Source organism: Corvus hawaiiensis, chromosome 2, assembly GCF_020740725.1.
Source record: "Corvus hawaiiensis isolate bCorHaw1 chromosome 2, bCorHaw1.pri.cur, whole genome shotgun sequence".
In the NCBI taxonomy this organism is placed as follows: Eukaryota; Metazoa; Chordata; class Aves; order Passeriformes; family Corvidae; genus Corvus; species Corvus hawaiiensis.
The window spans coordinates 99327279-99347243 of record NC_063214.1 but is presented as its reverse complement, the minus strand read 5'-3'; the positions used below and the strand labels follow the sequence as shown (position 1 = coordinate 99347243).

Sequence of the window (19965 nt, the reverse complement as noted above, 5' to 3'; positions counted from 1 at the left end):
ATCCCTTACAACCAAACTCGAGTCAGCAGTGCAGGTGCCATCATCAGGTAAGCAGGGACCATTCAAGACCAAGTGAAGGGTAATTTAATATGTAGGTGTTTATATTCTACAGCATTTCATAATATATAGGCATCTGGGTATTCTGTGTATCATTGTGGCATGCCAGCTGGGTCTAGAAAGGGTTGTTGGAGACGGTAAGTCTTACTTCTGTAAATTTAACCCTGAAGTGAGTTTTGGCCCAGGTGGGGTGCAGGGTATACCCTGCAAACAGAGGAAATCAGTGGGTGAATCCTGCTAGGATAGCAAAGATGGCTCCTATTGAGAGGGTGTAGTGGAAGACTACGTAGCATGTGTTGTGTAGGGCAGTGCCTAGTAAGGACTTTGCTAGGACGATTCCTGTTAAGCCTCCATTGAAAAAAGATGCTCTGATATGCACTTCAGCTAAATGTTAGGCAGGGCTCTCATCTGTGGGCAAAATATCTTAACAGCCAGTCTCACTACCTTAAGGTGTCAAAAGACTGTCGCCAGGACTTGTAACTTTCCTGCCTTTATGTTTTCTGCAAGATTTCTACCTCCAGTGCCAGGAAACACAGCTCTAAAGCAGGAGGGCGTGAGCAAGCTGCTATAGTACCGGGACAGAAATAGATGCATGCAAGCTGCCGCTTGTTTTCTAAGTACAACCTCGTAAGAAGTGTTGATTTGGCATCCATCTCACGGGGTGATAATTATGATATGCCCGGCATTTCCCTTTTGTTGGGCATTAGGTGCCAATAGGGAATCAAGTGGGTCTTTGTTGTGTTGAAGTACATGTAGACGCTCCCACCCACACAGCCTTCCCGGACCTCTTCATTCGAGCAGTTTACCGAAGGAGAGGGGCGGACAAAGCATGTCAAACCCCGAAAAAGCAGCAGCCTTTTGCGGCGTGCCCCGCGGGGCCGAGTGAGCTCCGAACACGACAGGTGAGTGCTGCAAAGGGAGGCAGAGGAATGCGACAGGGGTTCGGCGGGGTGCCCGCTGGGGTGCGGGGTGTCTGCCCTGGACCGCCCCGTCGCCCCCGGGTTGCCCCCGCAGGTACCGGGGCGCGGCAGCGCCGGGAGAGCCGCCCCCGGCCGGCCCGGCTGCTGGGCACCGCTCCGCTGCGCTTCGCTTCGCATGGCGGGGAGGCGGCGGCGAGGGGCGGGCGGGGAGGAGTGCCGGGGGAGGTAGGGGCGGCGCGGCTCGGTACGGCAGAGAAAGACCCCCGGAGAAAGTGGAAGTGTGCCTCGGCCCGCCGTCCCTGCCCGGCACAGCACGGCACGGCGGAGAGGCGGCCCCCCCTGGCCGGCTGCGTCCCCCCGAGGTGAGTGCCACCCTCGGGAGGGAGGGAGGAGGGCGGCGGGGGGCACGGCAGGCGCGCACCGCAGCGGGGGATGCCCTGCGGCTCTCCCGTACCCGGAGCGAGCTGATGAGGAGGTGAGTTTTGCGGACGGGTTTGGTTGGTGGTCTCTTGTGTGTATTGCGGGAACGAGGAGGGTGGTGGTGTGTGTGCCTTTTCATCTGTTCTGCGTTCCTTTTTGTCCGTGTGCCCGTGCCCTGCCCGTGGCCAGCGGCCCCGCAGGCTAGCGCCAGCCCCGGTGCGGTCTGCCAGGGGCGGCAGGAGCCGCCCGGGCAGCCGGGGGAGCGAGCCAGGGGAGCTCGGGGGCTCAGTGAGGTGCGGGGCTCAGCCCGCGCTCTTTGTGTAGGGGGGCAGAAAACCAGCCCAGGCTCTGTCAGATGGGCACTTTTCTTTAAACCAGACCCTTTGTGGACACGCCGCTGCCCTTCCCGAGCCGCCGTTTGGGGCGGAGAGGCTGTCGCGATCCTGCCACCCCGCTGGTGGAAATCAGCAGTGACAGGCAGACGGATGGCGATTTTCTGATAAATATTTGCTTTCATTGGTAATGTCAGTCGGTTAAATCCCAGTCTTTTTTGGGAGTCTGCCTCCCGAATGGGTGACAGAAGGACTTCAGAGCAATGTTAGCGCCAGGCTGGTTTCCATCACTAGCTCGCCTCAAGTGGCTCCTGACCCTCTGTCCCCCGCGCCGCCGTGCCGGGCTGGATCTCTCCTTGCACCCGGGTTTCGCCGCTGGAAACTTGCGGGTACGAGGGCTGGGGTTGCTGGCAGTGGGAGCCTGATCTGGATGATCGCTCTGGAGAAAAATGACTTTTCCTTCCGTCTGGCAAGATAGCGCATAACGTGTCAGGATAATCCCGTATGTTTCAGGAAGAGGGGTATGATGCAATTTAGGTGTTTACATAGTGAGTTTAGGAACTTTTGTCCCCTGCTGTGGGCTGTTTCTGGGCAGAATCTCGGGCAGATCGTGTTTTCTCTCGACTCCTGTTCCCACAACTTTATAAGAGACTATTCTCTTGTTGAGCTATTCTCTCATGTATTCTGCTTGCAGTCCTGTTACCACTTTTATCAGTACATTACATCCAAAATGAGCGGGCAGTGCTGAAGTAGTAGCCCTTTTAGGTAGTGTTTTGCTTTGGGAATGATTTTGTGAGTGTAAAAGCATTCTAGATTCCATTGCCAGCATCTGAGATGTGCCTGAGAGTAAAAAAAAAATAAAAAAAAGAATAAAGGTATGTTATGTACATAGTGCATGGATATATGTGTGTGTGTTTACAGTAGATTCAAAGTGATGGGACAAGTTCTCTTGAGTGGGCTATTGTTCTGGAACAGCAGGGGGGCCATTAAAAGTACCAGTAAAGACTGGGATTAGGGTGATTGGTAGAGCAGAGCTCTGAACCGTTGCTGTAATTTTGTGTTGTAGCAGCATTCAGAAATCCCAGCTGCAAATCACATTACACAAAGAGAAAGCCAGTCCTTGGCCTCAAAGGATGACACAGGTACAGCAAGCAATTTGTAAGAGGAAGGAACAAAGGGGAAGCCAAATGTCTAATATTACATAGGTTAAGCCAGAGCTCAAAGTTTCCAGACAACAACTGGCCTTATATATTTTGTCTCTGTTATAATATGTTTTCATTATGAATTGAATCTTTCCTGATTATGGAATAATTTTCGAAGTACTAGCAATAATGTTTGGTGTATGGTGTGCAGAACCTGTATTTAATGTGCAAAATGAATAAACATCAAAAATTTTTGAACTGGGAGATCAGAATAATTCCAACTGGAAGTGTACAAAGTTGTTTGAATATGTCTACCTAGGGTATCATATATTCTGTAATTGTACAGTAGGAATTAAATGGAGCTTGAACTGCTTGGAATTTGTAGTGCTGTTTGAGCAACTGACCATCATGGTAACAGTGGTTTATTGCACTGCTTTGAAAGAGCTCTTGCATTTTATGTTGTCATTATGCTACTTTTAAGTAGTACTATTATTTCAAACCAGCATAATGAGATGCAAAGCATTTGGCATTCACCACTGTAAAACAAGATTTTAGTGCCAAATTCAGATCCCTGCTTGAAGGTGTCTACAAAATACCATGCTTATGTAGGGTGTCGTATCAAGGAAAATGGACATCTCGGTTAAAGCAGTCTTAAAACTTTTTTGTCATGAAATAACAGAACAGCAGCTTCGACCACATTTTTACTCTTTTGGAAGGGAATGGTTTCTTACCTTAGACATGGAAGCTCTGACAAAGTGAACATAAGGTAAGTGGCCATAATAAATGGTACACTTCAGTGAGATGAATTACAAATTTGAACATGAACCTCTTCTTTCTCACCCGATTGTCCTGATCAACAAGTTATTTCAGACTGATTTCTTTAAATATGCAGTTTGAATATAAGCAAAAAAGGTTTTTTTGTTCAATTGTGAGATACAACAGAAAATATTCTTCCAAAGCTTTTATTCAGATTTTCATAACCATGATTTTTTTTGTCCAGTTCTATAAAAAAAAGACAAAATAGAGAATTTCTCATCTGACTTAATCCCAACAAAACATAACAAAACCTAAACAACAACAAAAAAACTCAACCTCAAACAGGCAGCATGGTCCACCTTGTACAGTCTGTCAGTACTATCTCAAGTTAAACCTCTGTGTTGGCCTGTTACTGTGTTTCTGATCATAGTCTAGCAAACCTCACTTGCAAATTCTCTGTGTTTTTTTCCACCTCACCTTCTTTCTGCTTCTAACTGTTATTAAAATAATTGTAGCTAATGAACATAGAAAAATGTTATAATCCTGCACAAAATTAGCAGTGGTTGGGGATGCAGCTGATGATACCTTGGAATATCGTGTTGGCAATAACAGCAGCTGCTGGAGACACTTGCCATTTTGTGGGACACACCTGCTGGTTTAAGACTCTGCCAAGTTCATGTGAATTACAGTTTGTTGGATCTTTCTGAAAAAGATAGCAAATATTTTTTGGCTCAATAAGATGAAAAAACCGTCCTGGCAGGCATCTAACTCTAACCTTTGCACTTAAATTTGTTGCTTTTCCTTAAGGTGTGTTTTTCATGTGGTGCCAGGCACAGCTGTTAATTCATTTCGCTTTTTAGAGACATTTCACATCAAATAAACATTAATATGTGTGTACATCTAGAACTGTTCACACAGCCTTTTTGTGGAGTAATTATTAACAAATCATGTTCTGATTCATGCCTGTAAATGTGTATGTTCCTGGCTGTCTTATTACACATGCAGAAGAGGAGGGTTGGATAATGGATTTTAGATCTTGTTCCTTTTTTCTAATGTTTTAAAATATCACTCTTTCTAATTCCTGGAAGTTTTAATGCAAACATTATATCTGTTTGGTCAGGGAAAGATCTTTCTCTTTTCTAAAATATTTGGGATCATGAAAGCAAGGCGTGCAACTTGAAGTGTTGGACCTGGCTTCAGGTCTTGATGGCGATAATGTGAAGTCTCAGCTGCTGAGTAATGTAGCCGAAATCTGTGATCATTACATTTTGCCCCAAAATTACATACTAGATTTGCAATATCATTTGCAGAAAGGCTTTTGTTTCAGCAAAACTTGTTCTTTCTGACAAAACACCAAACCTGCTTTCAGTCAGAACATCTGTCTATGTTTAGTATGAATGAATATTTGAATACAAAGGATTGGAGGTATCCACTGCAAAACAATTGAGGTTATTGTAAGTTGCAATAGCAACTTACATTAGAAAAATAATAAATATCATTTGCTGTCTTGTGCTGTAGGAAGAGATGACTGAGGTTTTTATCTAATGGATATAGCAAATATGTATCTTTTTAATGAGTTAGTTACTGTGGTGTTACATAAAAAGTGACACTTAAAACTGGACTAAAAATTAATTAAACTGTCTCAACAATGAAGCCTCACAGGTAAACTGCTTCAGGGAGGTCGTCTTGACTGTGACTTTTGTATCATAGATAGAGAAGTACCTGGTTAATTTCAGTCATGCTGAAAATGGCTTTTTCCTTGCTGGAATGAATGTATGTCTAGGATAAGGTATCAAAACTTCAGTGGCCTTGAGAACATAGAAGAGCACATGCATCCCCAGCAGTGCAAGGCTGACAGCTGTGTTGACTCAAAGATACAGGCACTATGGTAGCCAAGCTAATTTTTCTGGTACTTCTAGGCTTAAGCGCCTCTCACCTGGTGCTGGGAGAAAAAGTTCTGCAGCTGCAGCACAAGCATAGAACAGAACCACTTCAGACAGTAAAATGCAGGTAACTGAAAGGTACTGCTTGTGGCTCAGAAGACATATTGGTTTTTATGATGGTCAGTGTCAAACTGAGAGTGAAATGTGTCTTGCAAATAGAAATTCTGTGTTCATGTGAAATGATATTCAGTGGACTTGAAATAAACTGGTGTAACCAGTTTAAAACCACCAGTTTTAAACCTTTTTTTTAAAAAAAATAAAAAAGTTCTGATACCTAAAGATCTGTGCATCTGCTTCTCTGAGAAAATGGATTATTTTGTTTTGAAATTAGAATAAGGTACAAAATGTTTGGAAAGACTGTCTGCAGGATATGTGGAATGTCAGTATAATTGTGGGTTTGTTTTGAAGCAGTTAAGTACCTTTTGGGTAAAGGGGCTGTAAAGAAATTGTAACTATTGCTGTTTGTATTGCAGTAGTTTATTGTGGATCAATTCTCAGTTGAGATGCCTTTGTGTCAGGTGGTGTTTTATTAGGTGTAATAAAACAAAAGCATTTATCCAACTGCATTTATCTCAGAGTCTGAGAAATACCATGTAGAAGGAGGGATTGTGTTGATAGTTTTATATTTTGTGTTGATCGTTTTACATTTTTATGGTATCAGCAGCTAAATTCCATCACAGAAGCTTAATCTGAGCAAGTACCCAGGCTTCCTGTGTAATCAAAAGAGAGATAAATAACCTTCTGGTGGTAGGTATCTGAATTTACAGCTATGACTCTCTCTACTATGCCAGTCTGCTTTGGTATCAAAGTGGAGGTGCATAGGCATCCTTGCCTGTAATAGTGCAAGTGAAATGAGGGCTGCAGCCTTCCTGAAGGGAGTACTGTGAGTGCCTAGTATTTCCCAGGCAGTGCCCTGGATGTCAGCTAGAAAAGGAAAGTTTGTGCTGTTTGTCTGATCTAGATTGTAGATAAATATGCGGTGTGTCCTAATTAGGAGTTTTATTTAAGGAACATTAGTGATTTAACACCCCAATCTAATTACTCGTAAGCTTCTTGCTAATTTTGCAATTAGTGCTAGAGCAAGACTTTTTATGGAAAATTCACCCTTAAGGAAATCAGAACCACTAACTTTTAGTGTTTGTAGAAAGCTTTATTTCTGTAACAAAGTTGTGTAGACAATGCCTATAAGGAAATAGTAGTACTTGTACATGATGGCAAATACATAAAACGTATCAAGTGCTTTCCAAAAAAAGTTACAGTCCGTTTTTGAAACCCAAATGACTCTGGCTTTAGAATGTGCATCTGTAGGATCAAATTCTGCTCAGATATTACCTAGTGGAGAAGGCATGCTTGAATCACTTTATATACCACAGTCATCTTTGGCCTTCAGAGGATGAGGAGGAGGACTCAGGGTGTAGCCAGGGTTTACTGGCTGTATGCTCTTGCAGTTTATAGCCAAGGCAGCTTTTTATAAACATAGATGATACAGTGTAACTTGGAGCAGCCGTAAGGCCACTCTAAAATGTAGCATGGCCTTAGAAGGATAAAGGTGTTCTTGTAGCTTGTTTCCAGGTAATTGATGCTGTGCATTTCAGTTGGACAGAGAACATGGTGGAGAATATCCTGGCCCATCAACCAGGTGGTCATAACAGTTTTCTCCTTAGAGAAAGACTCTCCAGTGTTGTCTCAGTTTCGGTGAGCAGACTTGCTCTTTCTAGAGATTGATAAATTTGACTAATACTTAGTACTGGAACGCAGTTCGTGTTTTGCAGAACTAAAACGTAATAATTTTCTCTTTAAAATGCTAGTTTTTTAATGTTTTGGAAGATGGGGAGCTTTGTATCCACTCTGGAGTAATATAATATAAATAAGGTCTGGAGAGAGAGAGCTGTTTATTCATTAAATGGATGTAGCTGGAAAAGAAACAAACAAGCTCTCAGGCTCAGAATACCTTATTCCTGATTGCACTGATGAAGCAATTAAGCCTAAAAGCTTGTCACTTGTTTTTATTGTGCAACAGTTGTAGCAGGCTTTTAAACTAATCTTTTGCTTATTTGTCTTTGTAAAAGAAAATGGTTCATCCATAGGCAGAGCTGCTGTGTGCTTGGGAGTGTGGACATGTGCATTTAATGCAAAACAGTCAGAGCTGCTTCAGCATGCAAGATCGTGCCCTGGGCTCACGATTCCTCAGTCCTGTCACATCTCTTCCTTTCCCAGCAGGACATGCTCGTCTACATCCCAGTGTGCCAACACAGCCATATAAAGGAAAGGATATAAAAACACTGCAAGCCACTCTGCTCTGCTTCTACTTCCTACCACAGATGCTGTTTTTGATGTCAAGTGGCCCGGTACTTCCTTGACCCCTTTCACTAACCTCACTGAATGTGTTTTAGCGTCAAATAATTTGGCTCTTACTTTAGCCCCAGGTTCAATTTTCTCATTGTTCACACCTCATATATGCTAATGAATTCAGTATCCCTACCAGCATTGGAGTAGTTGTTCCTTGTGAAGAGGGGCAGGGGCGCAAATAAGGCATTGTTGGCTGGCTAATTTCCTTCAGGGTCTGCTCTGGACCAACAGTATGGGCATAGATCCTGCCAAGTTTGGCTTCCTCTGGGACATTTCTCTAGCACTCTCACAGGAGGTCTTCTGCCTTTAACTAACCCCTCATGCCTGCAATAAAAAGGGCTTGGAAGCACTCCTGTGTGTCAGATCTAGCTGGGCTTTAATATGAACACTACCAATAAAGAGACCCTAGCCCTGATGGTGACCATACCTTAATGTACAGAGGGGTGAGTGGATGGTGACAGCCATCAGTAGTTTTACTCCAATCCTGTATCCACCGAAATTTTGGTATCTAATCATCTTTTCTATGCTTCCAGACATATTCTTTCTTCTTGTGAAAGGAAATGTGTGTACAAACAGCACCCAGGACCTGCAGGACAGTGTAATAGACAGCCAGTGCCTTTAATAGACAGCCAGTGCCTTGAGAACAGAATTGTTCCTCAGGGTGGGGAACCCTATCTCAGTGAGTTAAGGCTGGCTCATGGAACTTTCATCCACAGGGTGAAATTTTTGTGTGTTTCATCTATTGGTGTAACTACTGATCAGGCTTTCTGTATTTATGTGTGCATTAATACTTGCTGCAGCTATTTCCTTCCAGAATCCTGAGGGATTTTTTTTTGTTTGTTTGTTTCCTCAGAAAACGTGGAATTTTATTCCTTGGTACAGGACTGGGAGGTTTTGCATTGGTGATGTTCTCCCTGTCCCTCCATCATATTCCCTCAACTTTTAGTCAAACAGAGGATGTCTGAGGTTGATGTTACATTTCTCTTACAAAGCTTTAGTTAAAGGCACTGGATTAGGGGAACTGTGCAGGTGTTGCAGGAGGAGGAATCCTGGGCACGCAAAGGGAGAGCCCACAGCAGCTGGGCAGCGTCCTGCTGGCTGCGGTATCTGCTGCTGCTGCTGAAGCACTCCATGGGCCAGGGGAAGTCATGTTCCAGTGGACCTGAATACCTGATCAGTTATTCATCTGGTTGCCAGCACTGCAAGTGGGCAGAAGTGAGGTGGCTTTAGTATGTTCTTTATATACTTTTCAAAAATGAAAAACACTACTTTCAAAATGTTTTCTCATTATTAGTTTTAAATACAGTTACTGCAAATTGCGTCTGCTAGAAAATGCAATCAAAGGTCCTCATTATTTGATGTGGACATTGAAATGCAATAGCATTTCAACACCTTTGGGCTTTAGCGGCCTTAGGTCCTTTACAGATATACAACAAAGGGCAGTCCCTGCTCCCCAAAACTTTCAGTCTATCAGACGAGAGAAGAGTGAGGGGAAATTAGGTAGTGTCCACAGGGACAAATAAGATAGAAAAAAAATTTAAGTCAGAGGAGTTTCATTAGCTAAGAACTCATTCCATTTCTGGTTTTCTGTTTTATATAGTAAGCCATCATTATACTAGCTAGGTCTGAATATTTTTTATACTGTAATTTAAGTAAAATCCATAAGATTTAAAAAAATCAGTTCAGTTCCAGTGAGTAGGACTGAATTTGTCAGCAATTCAAGAGCAAGTACCACAGAACATAGTATGCCCTGGAAACAGGATGAAAGGAGAATGTTGGTCTATTTTTAAGGGACAAAGCCAGTTATTCAGTACTTTGGATTGTCTGCAGGTGTGTCAAGTCATGCATGGCCATACCCATTCATGTAACATAGTGACTGCACGGCAGGTAAATTTCTCTGGTCTGGTTTGTGATGCACGATGAGGGTGATGGACCACAGCAGTGTGCTGTAGCTGTTTGCACCAGTTGTCTGGTCTAGAAATCCAAAAAATGTACACACAAAGACAAGCATAGGCACTTATGTCACCTACCCTTCGCTCTTGACTCAATGCAATCGTCCTCTTCCACACTGGGGATGAGAATGTTTGAGAGGCCATTGTGAGGTGGTGGAGTGTGGTGGCGCTGGTAGGCTGGCTATGTGCATTCCAAAAGGTTTTAATCAGTGCTGATTAAATAGGCTGGCACTTGGGAATGCCTAAGTGTGGGCCCAGGTGTCTTCCATGCTTAAATGTTAGCTCATCTTCTCAGAAAGGACAGCAATGTTTTGGCTGCTATGGCAGCATATTTGCTGAACTCACAGTTGTGGAGGAAACATACCCTCTTTTTTTTTTTTGTCCTACTAGTGGGCTGGGTGCACATATGTGAATTCTTTCTCCTTTCAAACACACACAGTTCTCACACAGAGTCTGCTGCTTGGGAAAGGCACATCCCCTTTGTAAAAGTTACAGTTTGGTATATAAAACATGAGATTGAACCCAAAGCCAGAAAATATTTGTGTAGTTTTGCTACACAATGAGCTATTTGCTGATTCCTGCATCTTTCCTGTATTGTTTCTACATTTTTGTCTTCATTCATTGTTGGTAAGACATCGACAGGTCATGGATACCACTGAAAGAGTAAATACATTATTTAGTCTCCTTTTATTGATGATGTGTACTTTCACAAAAACTTTGCAGCCATAGAGAAAAGACATCAGGGCATTTTAAGAGGGAGTGGATCAAGTGTGATACAGAATGCTGTTTTGCTTTGGTGTTTAAGCACAGAACATGGGTGGGAGTTCTGCTAACCTGGGAACCAGTGAGACTCAACAACTTACACTGCTTTATGTATAACTATAATATTACAACAGACTTCAAATTGCTTTCTCAAAATCCTTTGATTTTTCCTTGCTAATTTTAAAAAAGCTACAGATTTACAGATCATTTCATATTGGCACTTACTAAATTTCAGCCAACATTTGACAGCTGAAAACGACAAGCGCCATTTCCAGCTCCCAGCTGGTGCTGCCACTGGCTACTGATGACCTTTCCTCTTCTCTTCCATAGATAATGGTTCAGAAGTGAGATAATAAGATATATTAAAGAAAAGCAGAAAAAAACCAAAAAAACAGACACTCATCCCTCACCACCCAGTTTTCATTTTGTGGGTCCATTGGCCGTTTTTGTGAAAATTTGGGAAGCCACCAGTTGTTCTTCTGTTTCAAATGGCATTTAAATTCCTTTCCAAAACTGTTCTTCTAAAGTACTATAATGACTACTGAAAACAAAGACATGAATGAAGGTTAAAGTGCCTATCAATAAACTAAAAATACCTGATTACTACTGAGATAAATGGTTAAAATTATGCCCTGTTAAATGTTATTTCTAGTACCATTTTTTCTATTATCCTAGCAGTTTGCCTGGGATTGAGGATTTCCATAGATAAGTATGGTCTCTTTCTTCTTCCCCCATCCCCTTAAATAGTGTGGCTTCTTTTTACAGGGACTTGATGACAAATCATCTAAAGTTAATTTGTTAGTGTCCTAAACAGTGCTGAGCAGAATATAGCTGTTCTCATTAGCTCTCTTACTGCCTAAGTGTCAGCACAAAACTCTTGAGGACCTGTTTGTAACATGAGTATGTCTTGATTTGTTTAATACACATTTTTATCCAATCATGGAGATGGAATTTAGCTGTGCTCTGGCTTCCGAATCCTTTGTGAATTAGTATTAAGTGACCAAAATCAATTGAAAATGTCTAAAGACTTAGTGTGATTGATGGACATGGTTTTGTTTGCAGAGTGACTAGGTTTTAAAATAGTTGAAGGTTTGCTTAAACATCAGGCTACAGAGTTATTTACTTCTAAGTGAAGAACTTCTGGTAGCTGTCTACTATCAGCACATGCCTTCTTGAGAAGTGTACTTCTTTTTGTGGGGTTAATATGATGTCATGCTGTCATAGCAATGCAAAATATTTTATGTGATGTAAGATTAATGCTGTAGCTTTTTCTGATGCTGCTTCGGTTGCTGATTTCCTCTGGATTTTGTTTCAAAAGTGTTCTTATGCTGATAACTGATACTGAGATCTTACTTGTGTGGATTGGTCATGCTGGAGGATACTGAAAAATGCTTTGATGTATGGGGGGTTTTTTTGGTGTTTGTATGTATATAATCACAGGCATTGAAATTTGCTAGATATTGCTCATGATTCTCAACAAATCAGTAATTAAGCACACTTATATCCTGGAAAAAGGAGCATAATCCAAGGAGTGAGAATCCCTGAAAAGGACTTACAGTCTTTGTTCAGAATAGTACTTTATCTGTTTGTTGTCCCTGAAAAGAGGAATTAGATTTCTTTGCTGTAAGTAAGTCCTAAGGAGTTAAAAAAAAATCCATTTAAGAGCTGAAAAATTGGATTAATATCCCAAGGTTATCTGGGAAATGTTTGCTCATGTAATGGCCAAAGATTGCTTTAAATATTTTATCAAGGTAGCACTGGTAGTTTCACTGTGAATTGTGTGTGTCCTGGGAAGATGAGAGGGCTGTGTTTTGAAACATTCACTGCACCATGCTTAGTTAATGCACTGATGCTGCATAAGATTTGAAGATGTTATATTTTACTTTAAAAAAAAAGCCATTTATAATATCAATATGACTAATGTATTCTGGGATGCAGTTTGCCATATTCTCTTAATTTTGGCATGGGAAGAGAGCAAGCGAAAAATGTGTATGTGTGGGGCTTTTTTTGTTTTGTTTGAATCACAAGACAGAACACAGGACTTTGAGCCTTTGTGCTGCAGGAAATGAGAGCATAAGCAGTCTATATCTGTGACATGACAAATGGGGCCACCATTTCAGTCTTCCATGGCATGCTAATAACACAGCTCAGTTAGGACTCGTACCCCATCACAAAATTTAAAGTATTCATTGGTGTTGGATATTGCTTCCTCCAGTGCTGCCCAGTCTCTTTCCAGTTTGTAACTGTGGCAACATATTTATGTGTTCTTCATTCTCAAATACCGAGCCTGAGTATAATTCTCCAATGTGGCAATATGTTCCTATTGTGTGTGTATAAATCAGTGTGTGGACATATATATGTATATATATATGTAGTTTCTGATTAATATTTCCCAAGAAGCTGGAAGTTATCCTGTAATCCAAATTAATTTGTACAAAATTAATTTTGAGGAGGTGATTCCTGAAACATAGTAAAAGTACCTTCAGGAGTCGAACTTTGTAAAGTTTATGCTTTTCTGACAAATTCAACACTCATGGCAGAAGGTGCTTGTTCATGAAGGCTAGAAGATAAAGTGACCACCTTGCATAAATGTTACCAGTCTGTATCCAGAGCTTCAGCATTCAGTTAGATATGCTGCTTTATTAAAAAAAAATAAAAACCCCGTGCATGCACTTTGGCAATTTGTCATTGCTTTTCAAGCTTATTAACTCATTAAGTAGCATTTAATGAGGATAAGCACAAAGTAATTAATTTATGCAGTATGTTTATTGCTTCCCTAATGAATTTATGTATTAGAGTTCCTCAATGAATACATTAATCTATTTTTATATTTTGTATACATTTGGTTTTCTAAACAAACAAAAACATTTCTTCATGGTCTTTATTCCAGGCTGCAGATTGTCTATATAATATCCCCTGGTTTAAGCATGGTGTAGAGTTTTCATAGAATGGACCTTGCCAACATCAACGCTTGTGAACCTCTTAGTCCTGGTTGGAGTGTTCAGTAGTGTGTTGCACAAGTTACACTGGAAACTTAGTTTATTGTTTTTCCTAATGGAAAAATCGGGACATTTTTAGGAAATTACCATTTCCTAAATAGTAGCTATTGTAAATTAAGTTCCTGCTTTGGGAGATTGAGGAATTGAGTAGTCTGATGTGATGTATGGAAACAACCTATTTGCCAGTAGAGAAGTGCACTGGGTGTGGGTATCTGTGTGTTGGTAGCAGTGAGGCTGCAGAGTTGTTGGGTCTGAGAAGAGAAGAGAAGAGGGGCTGCTCTGTGAGGACCACAGTTCCAGCTGACTCCACGGACCCTCTGTACCCACATCTGAGCCCCTCAGTCAGGCACTGCTGGTGCCTCTATGAAAATATTTATTTAAGAGAGGGGAATACAGCACACAGCAGTGAGAGGAAAAAAGGTGTGAGGAAACAACCTTGCGAGCACCCTGGTCAGAGAAAAAAGGAGAGGAAGTGCGCAGTGATAGAGCAGGTATTTCCCTGCGTGCTGTGGAAGGAGTGATTTTTATTTCCCTGCAGCCCATGGAGAACCATGCTGGAGCAGCTAGGTGTCCACACTGCAGCCATGGAGAAACCCACCCTGGAGTGGGCAGACATGGCCTTAAGGGACTGCAGCCATGGGAAACCCACCCTGGAGTGGGCAGACATGGCCTGAAGGAACTGCAGCCAGCGGAGGGCCCACAGGGGCCTTCAGATTGTGAGAAGGACCCATGTTGGAGCTATTTATGGAGAGCTCATGTTGGATCAGTGGAAAAGTTTCAGAAGGAAGGAGTGACACAGAGAAACCGGTTGTGGTCCATAGACTAACCCCAAACCCCATTCCCCCATCTTCCTGCAGGGGTGGGAGAAGGAATCAGAGGACTCATAATGGAGGAGGGAAATGGAGCCTGAGAAGAAGGGTTGGGTTCATTCATGTCTTTGTTTCTCACTGTTCTACTCTAATTTGCAAATATTTAAATTAATTTTCCCCAAATCAAGTCTGTTTTGTCCATACTGGTAACTGGTAAGGGATCTCCCTGTCTTTATCAGGATCCGTGATCTTTTCCATCTTGTTGTCTGCCTTTTGAGGAGGAAGGGCGAGAGAGCAGCTGGATGGATGCCTGAAAGCTGGCCAGCATCAACCTTCAGCAACAACCGATACAATTATTTGCGTATGGGCTACCAAATCACAAATACGAACTCCTGTAATCTGCAACTGAATTGTCAGATTATGAATCTCTAATAAATTTCATAGTTTGTGATCTGTAATATTTATGAAAATAATAGACTGAAGTATATGCAGGTTTTTTCTTTTTCTCATTTTTGGAGACTAAGTACTGAACCTATGCTATCTTGCAACTCTTGGACTCACCTTTTAAAGAATTAATTGTAATAATTGTGGTTGTAAGTGACATATTTAACCACAAGGTTCCTTCTGCCTTCCAGGTAACTCATCATACTTTTACATAATTTACATTAAGAACATTGAATGTGGAAATTATGGATTAACGCTTGGGCATCTGTCTTTTTTTATGGTGATGTGTTTGGGTGCTAAAAGAGACCAGGCAGTTTATTAAAATAGGTTTGTGGGAGGGGTGGCAAATTTATTTGAAAAAAGAATAAAATTATTTCAAGAATATATAGCAAAACTAAATGCATTGTGCATATGATCATGTGACAAAAATAACCAGGTAAAATAGCTTAAGGAGAAGAATTTATCAATTGGCAGCACAAACTAATTAAGGGCTGGTTTTGCAATTGAGACGATCCTCCACATTGCAACCTCTGCAGGCAAAGCAGGAACTGTAATCTCTGGCACTGAATGTAGTGCAGCTGAAATGCTCTTGCATCTTCATGGACATGTGTTTAATGTGTCCTTTTCCCTTGAAGCTATGTGTTACTACGTATACAAATTGTGTGAGAAATTGGTGTGCAGCACCAAAAGGTTGTTCTGGAAAAAAGGATACTTTTTCTTGCTGTAGTCTGAGATTTAAGGCATTATGTATGTGTAATGGTTTCAGAAAATATGGGAACCCCAGCTATGTGGTCAAGAAAATTTTCTCTAAGCCTGTGTTTTTGTATATATTGCAGCTAAAAACTCATCCTTTAAGGGACATCACACTGATCTTGATTTAGTCTATTATGTTGTCTGTGAATATATTATACTAATTGAGTTTAGTTCAATTTAATCTTAAAAGCACATCACTATAATTTATTCAGTGTCTTTTAAACCAAGAAAATTGCATTTATTTAAAGTAATTCAAAAGAAGCAAAAATTTCTCCCTCATTAAATAAGGTATCTGCAAAATCTTGGTTCTTCTCTAAGCACAAAGAAGACTGCAGTTTATCGTTTAATACTTTATTTTGTAGCAGTGTGGAAATACTGCCTTTTTAATTGCAACCGCTGTAACACAACAAATGCAGTTAATTTCTGCCAGAGGACTTTATGAACTGTTTCATGAACTACTATATGATAGAAAGTAGCAAGGAAAATCCATTAAAATAAGATGAACTGCAGAGTTCTGTGACAAAACCTCTTCATTTGAGGGGAAGTGTCCTTTTTTATGTAGGTATCAATATTCTATAATGCCCATATTAATATTCTAATCACCAAATTTCCCCTTTTTCCTGTCTTTGTTTCTTGCATATATTCCCCTGTACTGCATCACATCCACTAAAACCAGTGGAGTTGACCAAAATGTATGTGAACAATTGCAAACACCACAGACTGAACTGCCTTTCACAGCCTTATGGCCTTGGCTTCTTGTGGGATATGTGGGATATGCCCTTGTGGGATATGCCCGGCCACTGCCCTGGAGGGATGTCTGCTGAGATAAGAAGATTGAGCAATCTCCCAGCAGGACTCCCTGGAAAGGCAACTACTTTGGGTCATGGCGAGGAAAGGCAGACCCACAATCCTTTGGGAGACACTATGCAGATCGTTCTGTAACCCATTGGTCTGTCCCAGACCCTCTGTAATCCATTGGTCCCCTTGCTGATCCCCTGTATCCCTATAAAAGAAGACCAATTCGCCCCTGTGGGGGAGAGGTCGTCTGTGGCTCTTCCCTTCGCCGGAGGGGACCCACAATAAAGCTCCCTTCGTGCGGAACCAGCCGCACGGGTCTTCTCGTCTCTCTCTCTGGTCTGGCTTGGCCTGGAGGCTGCCCTGCAGAGCTGAGCTGGAATCACGAGCTGATAGCACTAAAGAGCTGACAGTTTCTGCAAGGGCTCCTCTGCCAGCAGCTGAGAGGAAGACACTGGACCTCGGGAAGGCGATTCCTTTCGGGACCATCTCCCCGGACCGGTCATCTCTTCCTGGGTCACAGCCTCAGACCCCACCACCAGCTGTAATAGCTTCTAATGACAGCTGTCTCTGTTTTGACCAGATTTTGAGCTGTACAGGTTTACTTCCCTGATTTTTTTCTTGTGCTAGTGATGGGATTAAGCCTTTCATTCTCAGTTTGAATGAAAGGTAAATACTATTTATCTCTGCCCAGAGAAGGGCAGCAAAGGTTTTGAAGGGTCTGGGATGCCTATGCTCTGAGGAGCAGCTGAGGGAGCTGGGGGTGTTCAGCCTGGACAAAAGGAGGCTCGGGGCTGGGCTTGTTGCTCTCTACACCCACCTGAAAGGAGGCTGTAGCCAGTTGGGGGTCAGCCTCTTCTCCCAGGCAGCCAGTGACAGGACAAGAGGACACAGTCTCAAGCTGCACCAGGAGAGGTTTAGGTTGGACATCAGGAGGACTTTCTTCTCAGGAAGGGTAATCACCTTCCATTGAAATGGGCTGCCCAGGGAGGTGCTGAAGTCACCATCCCTGGAGGTGTTTAAGGAAAGACTGGATGAGGCACTTATTGCCATGGTCTAAGTGATGTGATGATGTTCAGTCACAGGCTGGAGTCTGTGACGATCTCAGAGGTCTTTTCCAGCCTAACTGATTGTCTGATTCTGTGTATCAGCTCTGCAAATCTGGAGTGAATTGCGCTGTTCCTGGTGTAATTTGGTTTAGCTCCAGGGTAAGTCAGTGCTGTCATACCGATTTGCAGAAGCAAAGATGGGATCTCAAAAGCACATTTACAGTAATGCTAATGTAATAAATGGTACTGTTTATTAGTAATAAATATAGCATAAATATAATAATACTTTAGATCAGAAATCTTGTAGGAGTGCGCTAAAATTGAGTAAATATTTTTTGCTAGAGACTCTCAAATTTTCCATTTGGTTTAAAAGTATAAAGAACCATTTGTAAGAAAAAAACCCCTGTATCTTATGCAGAATTAAGATGGGCTCCTTGCTTCTGCCTTCCAGGTTGCTCACCATACCTTTACATAATTCACATTTAGAGCACTAAATGTGCACATTATGGATTACTGGTTAGACATCTGTGTTGTGGTTTATTTTTTGACGATGTGTTTTGGGGGTAAAAGAGAATAGAAAACTTACTAAAATATGTTTGGGGGAGGGGCGGCAAAAGGAGCAGGATTTGCGTTCATAGGTAAGATATTGCTACCAAAGGTGTCTTACCAGAGGTTCTCAAAGACGGAGTTTTGGTCATACTCATTTTGTAGGTGAGAAATTTTGTCCTCAGAAGAGGAGGCAAAGTAAATCCCTTAAAATACCACAGGTTTGCTCTAAAATAACTGTCTTGTTTATGTACGAGCATGCATTAGAAAAGCACCACTGACAGTGGATCAGTTGCACTCCTTAAGAAACAGTGCGAACAAAAGAGGAACTGTGTCTATTCTTTATTTGGTCTCTGCTTTGTTTCATAAGTCACAGTTTTCTAAAATTTCCTTTTGTGTACACTTAAAACAGAAAATAGTGAAAATCTCGTTAAGGATTTGTGAGAATGAATAAATGCACTTAGTAAATGTGCATAAGAGATTTCCTTTCTCTAAAACAGACCTCTTAACAGCCATTCATCAGTCTTCTATATGCATGTAAGAACAAATCTTTGAATTAATTTATTATTCACAGTTATTAGGAATACATACTTTAAGTATGATTAACCGTTAGCCAAAAAGACAATCTTGCGCTTCCACAGTGATGACTTTATCTGCTTAATGAAGCCAGAGTTGAATCTCAGCAGGTATTTTAGCAGTATTGCTACCTCAGCATTTCAAAGTGCTAGTCATTTAATCATCATGTGTTCAGTCTGGCAGACCTTAAATTAATATTTTTAGATTTCGAAGGATGCTTCTATTTGTTCATGTATATATGTATATATAAAAGATGTAATTGTATATCTAGCAATAAGTGTTAGTGAATTTGATTGCATGAGATAGATGTTTTGCGGAAATGCTCAAAAAAGAACCCCTTTTTAGCTGTCAGTTTTCTGAGAGCTTCTCAAGTAGTTTTACCAGGAGCATTTGCTGGCTGTCTTTTGAAAGAACAAGTGTTGGCCATGGATGCCATGCTTGAGGGAAGACAGGGGATAGATTGCATCAATGTTACTGATAAATCAAAAATGAGACACTCACAGATGTTGCACTATTTTGTAAAATGCACATATTCATGTTGTAATATGCAGTATAAAAGGAGTAAGGACAGAGGTGTACTTAACTTGCTTGGGTTCTTTATTGAATATGTGGAGAAAAGTGATTTTTCCATTTTGCATACACTGCAAGTGACTGAAGAATGGAAAATGGGAAGAAGAGGATTCTTCAACTAAACAGTTGTTTTGCATGGTGCCCAGTAATAAATGAGAAAACCTATTGCAGTTCCCCTGTTTGCAGGGTTTCTCTGTGTGCCTGCTGGTTTGTGAAAATGCTGATGTGAGATTTACAGGAGACATTGTGCGTGTGGGGCTTCTGTGTGGACACAGAGATAGCATTTGCAAGCCGATGAAATTTATTCTCATGGATAGCTTAAGTGATGTGACCTGTCAAGGTAACGAATGAAATATTGTACTTAGGCAGGAATATTACAATGGCCACTCTATGCCTAGATGATGTTTCCTAAATTGAAAAACAGGTTTATTAATGGTGTTCTTATAAAGGCAGGGCTAATCTAGAATTCTGCTACCGTATTTAATTAACAAGTCAGCTATTAATGATTCATGCAGTTCGGATTGCAAAGTGAGCGATGATCAATTTTTTGCAGTGCTGTGTTCACAGCTGTGAAAAGGTGGTTGCACACCTTGGAAAGCTAATCTAGAAATATAGATCAATATTTGATTCTGCCTTTTGCTGATGTTAATCTAGTAGAAAGAAGTGTTCACATATTCTTAACCCTTTTTATGATTTAAGCTTCCTGCTTATTTATTTCTTTAAAAATACTATTTTTTTTGTAAAAAAGTTTATTTATATGATAATCTTGTATCAGGGGAATTTCTTGGGAG

The 19965-nt window shown here is 41.4% G+C and overlaps 1 protein-coding gene across 3 annotated transcripts in view; it reads left to right on the top strand.

The window, feature by feature from the left end:
* Window positions 1-742: 742 nt before the first annotated feature.
* MYO16 (myosin XVI) overlaps window positions 743-19965 on the top strand; it is a 370010-nt gene continuing 350787 nt past the window's right edge. Inside the window, exon 1 of one of the 3 annotated variants that reach the window (XM_048328397.1) lies at window positions 743-959. The gene's annotated coding sequence lies outside the window, so the exon portion shown is untranslated. Of the gene's footprint in view, window positions 960-1211; window positions 1340-1368; window positions 1453-19965 lie in introns of those variants that run through there. The other 2 variants (XM_048328433.1, XM_048328379.1) reach the window with 2 other exon arrangements.